Source organism: Etheostoma cragini, chromosome 17 (assembly GCF_013103735.1).
Source record: "Etheostoma cragini isolate CJK2018 chromosome 17, CSU_Ecrag_1.0, whole genome shotgun sequence".
Classification (NCBI taxonomy): Eukaryota; Metazoa; Chordata; class Actinopteri; order Perciformes; family Percidae; genus Etheostoma; species Etheostoma cragini.
The window spans coordinates 25668615-25677108 of NC_048423.1; the positions used below are offsets into that span (position 1 = coordinate 25668615).

An 8494-nucleotide genomic window follows, 5' to 3' on the forward strand; every position below is an offset into this window, starting at 1 on the left:
AGCCGACAAATCTGCGGCAACTGTGTGATGCCATCATGTCAATATGGACCAAACTCCCTGAAGAATGCTTCCAGCACCATGTGAATCTATGCCACGAAGAATTGAGGCAGTTCTGAAGGCAAAAGGGGGTCCAACCCGTTACTATCATGGGGTACCTAATAAAGTGGCCGGTGAGTGTATATTAAATATAAACAAAAGTTTTCAATTAGCGATTGCTTTACCATTAAGCAATTATTTACAAAAAAACTAATTAATACAAAACTAATTTTAATAAGGTTGAAGTCTCTATTTATTAAAATTGTTTAACAGTGTTCCAGTAAAATGAATATGAAGGCAATCATTAACAAAAAGAGTAGGACAGTAGTAGGTCAAATAAAGAATAAGCTCCTGTTTAACAGCCAGGATCTTCTCCCTTCAGTCTTACAGTAACAAAGAGCTAGTTCAGCATAATGTCAAACAAATCCAACAATAATACAAATTATCATTTCAAGTCACTTTCAAGTCCCCCTCCGGTCAGTGCTTCAGATTTCAGATGGGGGGCACAGCACAGTTTACCGCCCACTCCAGTCAGTGCTTCAGATGGGGGGGGGGGGGGGGGGGGGGGGGGGGGGGGTGCAGGGAGACTGTATCCAGATGAGCTGCTGGAGAGGGATAAATTTACAGTCTACAGACTGTACGTCTGCTGTTCACCTGACTCAGGGATCATTTTACAGTCTACAGACTGTCCGTCTGCTGTTCTTCTGACGCAGGGATCATTTTACAGTCTACAGACTGTCCGTCTGCTGTTCACCTGACGCAGGGATCATTTTACAGTCTACAGACTGTCCTGCTGCTGTTCTCCTGTGTCAGGGATCATTTTACAGTCTACAGACTGTCCTACTGCTGTTCTCCTGACGCAGGGATTATTTTACAGTCTACAGACTGTCCTGCTGCTGTTCTCATGTCTAAGGGATCATTTTACAGTCTACAGACTACCATTAAGAGTAATACTTCCACACTTTAGAAGACCTTTTTCTCAATCTGTTGTTGCAAGGAATCCATACTTGCGCTGTTGCCGGAGGCATCCATGTTATTTTTAGATGCAAAGCATATTATTTGTGTTGATGCATTTACGTAATTGATGACGTCGTCTCATGAACCAAAACGGCGCTTGCGTGGCGTGCCCGTTGTTTTGTTTCTGGTCTAGCAAGATCCGGTGGGTGTTTTCCTAACGTTACGAGTTGTTGCAACAGCATGTGAAAAAAATTACAAAGTTTGCCAAGCCAAAAAGAACGTTAATCTTGCCATAAAAAATGTACGCCGTTAACATGGGTTTGCATTAACGTAGTTAATAACCCATGGAACCATCTAAATACCAGATCACTTGGATCTGGTAGGTGTTCTGTGATGTGTTGAACAGACCTGAGAAACTGTCTGAACCTGCCTCAGTCCAAGATGATTTCCTGTCTGACACAGGTGAACACATGAGTAGAACTGGAGGAACACTAGCTCTAACAGACGGATGGTGGTCTTTTGTCCATCCTGTAATTGATCTGTAGTAATGTAGTTAGATATATTTGGCTTAAAGATTGACATTTTTGAACTTTGACTCTTTACTGTGTTGACCTCTGGGAAGGTGGTCACTAGAATCCAATATGGACAAAGCTCTTCTTTTGAATATTCAGTTTTTATTTACTTTAACTCTTGCAGAATAAAGATGGCATTGAAAGAAACCTTTCATGGTTTGCCATCAGCAATGTTACCTCTGTGCTCTTAATAACCTGGAATTTAGATCAAGAACATCATGGGTGTACCATGGCAATGGTCGTGATGAGAAACATTTTAACCTAGAATAATAAAATGTAACTCTTGTAACTGTAGGAGTGCATGTGCCTGCCCATATCAGTGAGTATCCGTGCATATGTCCATGGCAGAACATTTGACTGTATACGCCATCTGCATACACACTTTTGGAGTATATTATATCTAACATACATAGAATGTTGTCATTGCACAGAGTACAGGTACTGAGACAACAGAATGTGGTAAAAAAGTATTTATTTTAACCAGACGCAGCATAACTTGTCGTTCCTGTCGACAATCGTTTTTTTTCATTGACTTTTAAATGTCTATGTCACTCTGGATTAGGCCTGCAAACGCAACCTGAGTGTGTCATATACAGCATTTTACCTGGCACCACCTGCGCTGGAGAATGAATGGCATGCCTCTGCTGCTCACTGGGGGGGGGTGGGGTATTACCTGGGATTTTTGAGGTGTCAGTGCTGTGATGGATCCTGTGCAACTGGATCTGCAAACTGACGATCAAAGTCTGCAGGGTCGACCTGTTGTGGTGGTGTCTCAGGGACAGGGAGGATGAGGCTGCGATTTCTCCTGTAGGTCCCTCCGTTGGACTCAATAGTGTATGAGCATGGTTCCTTGCACAGCTAATTCACTGTGCCCAAGCGGTCATGTCCCTTGATGGTCTAAATCTTTACGACTTGTCCCTTTGCAAGCGGCTGTAGTGGGTGGCTTGATGCATTCTAGTATTGATTTTGAATGAGCCTTTTATTTTGGAGTTCTTTAGGGCTGGCTACAGCAGTCTGGTGCTGACCTGGAGGAGTTGAGCGTATCTGCCATAACATCAGATGTTCTGCAGATTGAGGAAAACATCAGTCCCATCTCTGAGAGATTTTTCCATCAGTAGTTATGCACTGCGGACTACTCTTTCTGCCAGTCCGTTTGACTGTGGATACTCCGGGCTGCTTGTAATGGGGATGAAGTCCCACTGCTCTGCAACATTTTTGAAGCGCTGGCTTGTGTATTTTGCTTCGCATTATCGGTGGTGAGGGTGTGAGGTGTTCTGTGGACAGAAAAGTGTCTTTTCAGCTTTGGCATCACAGCTGCTGTAGTTTGGATTTCGTACCATCCTGAGGACGAGTCTACCAGCAGCTGGTACTGTTGTCCATGCCACTCAAACATATCGGTAGCCACTGTGGACCATGGTAAGGCTAGAACTGAATGTGGCTGCAGAGGTTACTTCTGCAGATGTGGTCTGGTGCTATTGCAGATGGAGCAGGACAGCAGTTCCTCTGCAATGTCGTTGTTCATTGACGGCCAAAAGACCGTACTCCTGGCCCTGCGCCTGGTTGACTCTAAGCCGGGGTGTCCTCTGATGTATTCTCGGCGCAGAGAATGGGGAATAACTGTTCTGTGGCCCTTGATAACTATTCCATCTTCCACTACCAGCTTGTTCCTGTAAGGAAAGAATGAACAGCTGCATTCTTTGTCAGGCCATCTGCGTTGAATGGTTGTTCCAAGAGTCGTCAGAGCCTGATCTTGTGCAGTGTGGATACGAAGCTCCGAGAGTCGTCAGCACCTGATCTTGTGCAGTGTGGGTACGAATCTCCGAGAGTCTGTTAGTTGAGATGTAGCCGAGGGACATCACCGGGCTGGGCTTTGTGAGACAGTTTTACTTGGAGCTTGTGATAGGGTGTTGGCTAGGTACATGTGCTTACCCTTCTTGTAAACCAGTGTGATGTCATAGGCTGTAATTGTAGTACCATTCTTTGCTGTTGGGCAGGAGCTGTGTGGATAGGCTTCTTTAGGATTGTGACAAGGGGTTGGTGGTCAGTTTGAATGAACGTGGGCTTCCGATACAAGTAGTCCTTGAATTTGGTGCTTGCAAACACCACTGCCAACAGCTCCTTTTCAATTTGAGCATATTGTGTTTCTGTGTCTGTGAGCGTGCGACATGCGTAGGCAACTCTTCTCTCCTCCTGTATAGATGCAGCACCAAGTCCGTAACATGACGCATCACAGGTGAGTGTAACTGGTTTTCTCACTTGAGGCGGCCAAACGCTTGCTGATGCTGTGGAAACCAGCTCCAGGCAGTGTCTTTGTGGGTGAGCTGTTTCAGAGGTGCCAAAATCTCGCTGAAGTTTGGGATAGATTTCCCAAGATAGTTCACAGTGCCAAGGAATCGCTGCATGGCTGGGACGTCTTGAGGGACTTGCATGTTTGTGATCGCCACGGTCTCGACAGGGTCTTAACGAGGCACTTCTTTTTAAATATGTGACCCATGTAACAAACTTGGTCCATGCGGAACTTGCATTTGAGACGGTTCAGCCTGAGGTTTATCTATCGGGCCCGGTCAAGCACTTTTTTAGGTTGACGTTGTATTCTGTGGCATCATGACCTCCTATGATGATGTCGTCCACTATAATAGCACACGGATACCCTGCAAACAGCTGTTCCATTGAGCGCTGAAAAACCTTGCTTGCTGAGCATATGCCAAATGGCATGCAAAGGAATCTGTAGCGCCTGAAAGGGGTGCAGAATGTGGTCAGCCTTGATGACTTGTCATCAAGCTTTTTTTTCCAGAACGAGCTCTTTACGTCTAGCACAGAGAACAATGTAGCACCTAACATCTGGGTTTCAACTTCCTTGACACTGCGCATTGGATAACGGGGTCTCTTCAGGGCCATGTTGAGGTATTTTGGATTGATGTACAGCAGGATTTCCTGTATGTCCTTTTTGTGTGTTGTAGTCGGTAGGTTCAGAAACTGTGCTTATGACACCTTTCTTCTGCATGCTGTCAAGCTCAGCCTTGACTCGTGTCTGTATTGCCACAAGGATGCGGTGAGCTGGACGTACCACTGGTTGTAAAGTTGGATTTAGTGTCATGGAGTATGTGATAGGGAGTTCTCCAAGCTTGTCACTGAACACCTCTTTGTAACGTGCAGGGATCTGTATGTTGAAACGGTCGGTGCCGACTTGATGAACGTGTGCGCTCATTGTCACAATTTCTAAGCGCACACACGCATTAAATCCCAGTAGTGGAACTACATCACCCCTGTCCATCTAAACAACAAGGCATTGTGACTATTCCTGTTGTCTCCTTTTTGCTGAGTCCATAAGCCACAAAGTTAGTGTCTCTGTTGCATTTCACTTTTTGCTCACTGTCAGCGAGCTGTCTTTTGACATTACATTACACTTCTCACCTGTATCAACCTTCATCTCTAAGGACTTGTTATGAACGTACAGTGTAACAAATCCTTCATCCTTTCTTTCAGTCTGGGGATTGATGGCGTCCACACATTTGTCGAGTTTGACACCATCCACGTAGAAAGCGTCATCACTGGCACTATAACGCCTTTCTAGCTCTAACTGGTGAACCTGTTTTCTTTTTGCATTGCGTAGCTTTTGTTTTCGTAGCTTTGGCTATGTGACATGGACTTGCAGCATTTTTTATAATGATTGCATTTATTACAGTTGTGACATTTCTGGGCAAAAGCGGGACACTTGTCTCTCTGTGCGGCATGGCTGCTTCCACAATTGCTACAGTTTGTGACAGGTTTTGTCTCGAATTTGCCGGCTTGAGGTTTATATCTTGACCTCTGGTGCCCCCCACTGGAATTTGGCTGAATTGCGTCAACAGTGTTGGCTGTTTTGGGCTTGGCTAGCATCCTATTAATTTCCTCAGTCATCTCATATATGCGGTAGATAGTAATGGTTTTAGTTAGTTAGTTTGCTGTCACGTGGCAAAGCTTTTCTTACACTGTCATTCCTGATGCCACATACTATTCGGTCACAGATTAGTTCATTTGTCAGGTTTCCAAAGCGACAACCTCAAGACACTGATGTAGGATTCAATAGTCTCACCATGCTTTTTTTTCGTTAATGGAACTTATGCCTCTCCATAGTTTTGTTGTGTTGAGGGTTACATACTTCCCGCAAATTCCGTTTCAAGCAATCGGGGTCTTCTCTGGACTCAGCAGTGGCTGGAACAACAATGGACCCATCTTCACCTGGAGCCCTGACCTCTGCTGTGTAAACAAATGAACGCTCCTGTTCGATGGCCTCTGTTCCTGAGAGATTGAGGAGGAAATATGCCTGTGTTTTGGCAGGCTTTTCAGAGTGCGCAGCTGCTATGAAGATATCATTCTCTTGTTCGAAAATCCGCCAATTCTCCGCAAGGTTCCCATCAAAACTGAGGGGTTAAGCATACTAAACTTACTAAACAGACCATACAGATAACACGGTGGGAGATGCACACATACTGGACTTCTTTTAAACGCATCACCAATATTTAGCATTGTTGTTATCAACCATTTAGAAAGAGGGCAAGTTTTTTTGGATAGAATAATCTATCTTCGTTGATCCAGTTTGTGTGTTTGCTGATTCTATGGCTGTACTACGGCTGTAGTGTGCTGGGTTTGCGTTTTTTACAGACATATCTGGCAAACCAGCCTGGCTGTCAGAATGGGCAGTTGATACCAACACGCCAAAACACAGACAGATATTCTGTCACGGAATGGAAATTTCAAAAGGAGAAAATACTGGCTTTAGCCTTGTTGTCCGAAAACATAGTATTTCGCACCTTTTAACAAAAATAAAACATATATGATTATATGATCAATCATCAGCATTTTATTTAAATCCATTTGAAGATTCAAGACTAGAGATGAATCAGTCAAGTTGGCAACAACAGTGGTGTCTTAGCCAGTAGCCTATCCCACCACAGGAGGCTGGTGTCATTGTACATCTCTATGACTGGAGCCCACCGCCAGTGTTGGTGGAATAGCAAGCTAGCGTTAACGAACTAACCAACAAGCACACTTACAAATAAATACAATTTAATTTAAAAGGCAGGCGTTATACCCACTGACGGCGGTCCGTCCGCGGCTGCAGGACCTGGAGCTCACCGGCAGTGTTTCAGTTTGACTGTTAAAAGTGTTAGGAAAACTAAAATGTATTTATTTATAAGCGGGATTAGTTCGCTAACTTGATATTCCACCAACACTGGCGGTGGGCTCCAAGGGGGATGTTCGGCTGCTACCGGGTGTGGAGCTCTCCGTGTCCCGCTGTAGATCAGATCACGTCAAGGTCGGCAGCGGAGCTTTCTAGCAATGTTTCCACGCTGGCCGAGCCCCACTGACTGCGGTCCGTCTGCGGCTGCATGACCCTAGAGCTCACCGCCAGTGTTTCAGTTGGACTGTTAAAAAGTGTTGCGATAATTGAAAGGTATTTACAGTATTTAGAAGCGGGCTGGCTGCTAGTTAGCTAACGCTAGCTTTCATGCTATATAAATAAGACGGAAAGAGTTATCCCTCATCAGGCGATAGAAACCCTGCTGTCCCCTGGCGTCCTGTTGGCTCAGAGCTCCACAGACTAAGTCCACAGGTACAAATTAGTTTTGCACCAAATGTATCGCAAGAAGTGTTGCAAAACTCGAGAGCGCAGACTCGCCGCTGTGTGATGCAAGAGAGCACACTGAAGCGACAGATTTGAGAGGTTGTAATCACTGAGTTGTGGTTGTACTGGAAAAGTGAAAAAAAACATGAGTACAGATTTTTTTTTACAAGCTCTCAAGTCACATTCTAGAAGTGCTCACATCGCATCTACGCGCTCTCACTTTGGCACCAAATTTAGCTTCATAGTTTAAGAACTGTTTGTGATGCACAAAACGTGCAGCCAGACTCATTTTCCACACGGTTCATTGAAACTTAAGCAGGGTTTTAATTCTTTCAAATGTTTTCCCAAAATACATTTTTTTGTCGTCCCTGATCTTTTATTTCCCGCCCCCGGGACAACAGGAGGTCTTGAGCTCAAGCCTTGATGGTGGCTTGTTTACTTCCTCCAACAACCAAGATCCTTCTGAAGGTGGCATCAGTCAGAAATACAAAACAGTTCAACTGATATTTATGTATTAGCTTTCCAAGCCACTGTTGGTACTTTGAGAGAATGTAGCAGATTTATGCTGCACAGGGATCTAACAGAAGGTGGAGAAACAGGGCTTAGTGGCATATGCCTGTCCAGGCTCGCCTTATTCCTCCCCTTCCCTCAGTCTGTCATCCCTTCTGTCCTTCCTCTGTCTTTCTCATCTTTGTGATAGGGTGCAGAACTGAGCCAAGGAAGGTAACTGGAAGTTTATGTGCAGTCCAGACCAAGCTCAAAGAGCCCAGACAGAATAAATCCCACTTTTCTTGTTTATCATACCTAACCGATGAGAGCGACGGTTAGGGAGCGGTGGTGATTCATGATACAATGGAAGGAAGGGGTGGATCTTTTGAAACCCAAGCCACAACCCAGTATGACATGTTGGCCAATTACCAGAGCTATCCAAGTCCAAAAGATAAGGCTTGGTGATTTCAGCAGGTTCCTATAAACTGAGGAAAATATGAACATTAAAGTTGTAGAATGTATGTATATTGGTAATGTCAAATGATTCAAATATTTAATTGCGATTAATTGCATTAATGGCATAGTTAACTCACAATTTATCACACATTTTTATCTATTCTAAATGTCACTTGATTTCTTTTGGTCCCATTATTATAAAAAAAAAAACATTGGCATATAGCCAACTGTAGTGTTCAATTTGACACTAACGATCTTACTGGGAGCAAATAATCTCTCACACAATGTAACACTCCATGAATAACTGGGTGAAAACTATTCTGGTCGGGGGCCATCAGAATCAGCTGTGTGCTTGGCCATCAGGTGGTATTCAGAC

The 8494-nt window shown here is 44.3% G+C and overlaps 1 protein-coding gene across 1 annotated transcript in view; it reads left to right on the plus strand.

Moving 5' to 3' along the window:
* Positions 1-8494, plus strand: part of ltbp1 (latent transforming growth factor beta binding protein 1) — a 94686-nt gene that overhangs the window by 3785 nt on the left and 82407 nt on the right. The window lies entirely within an intron of this gene.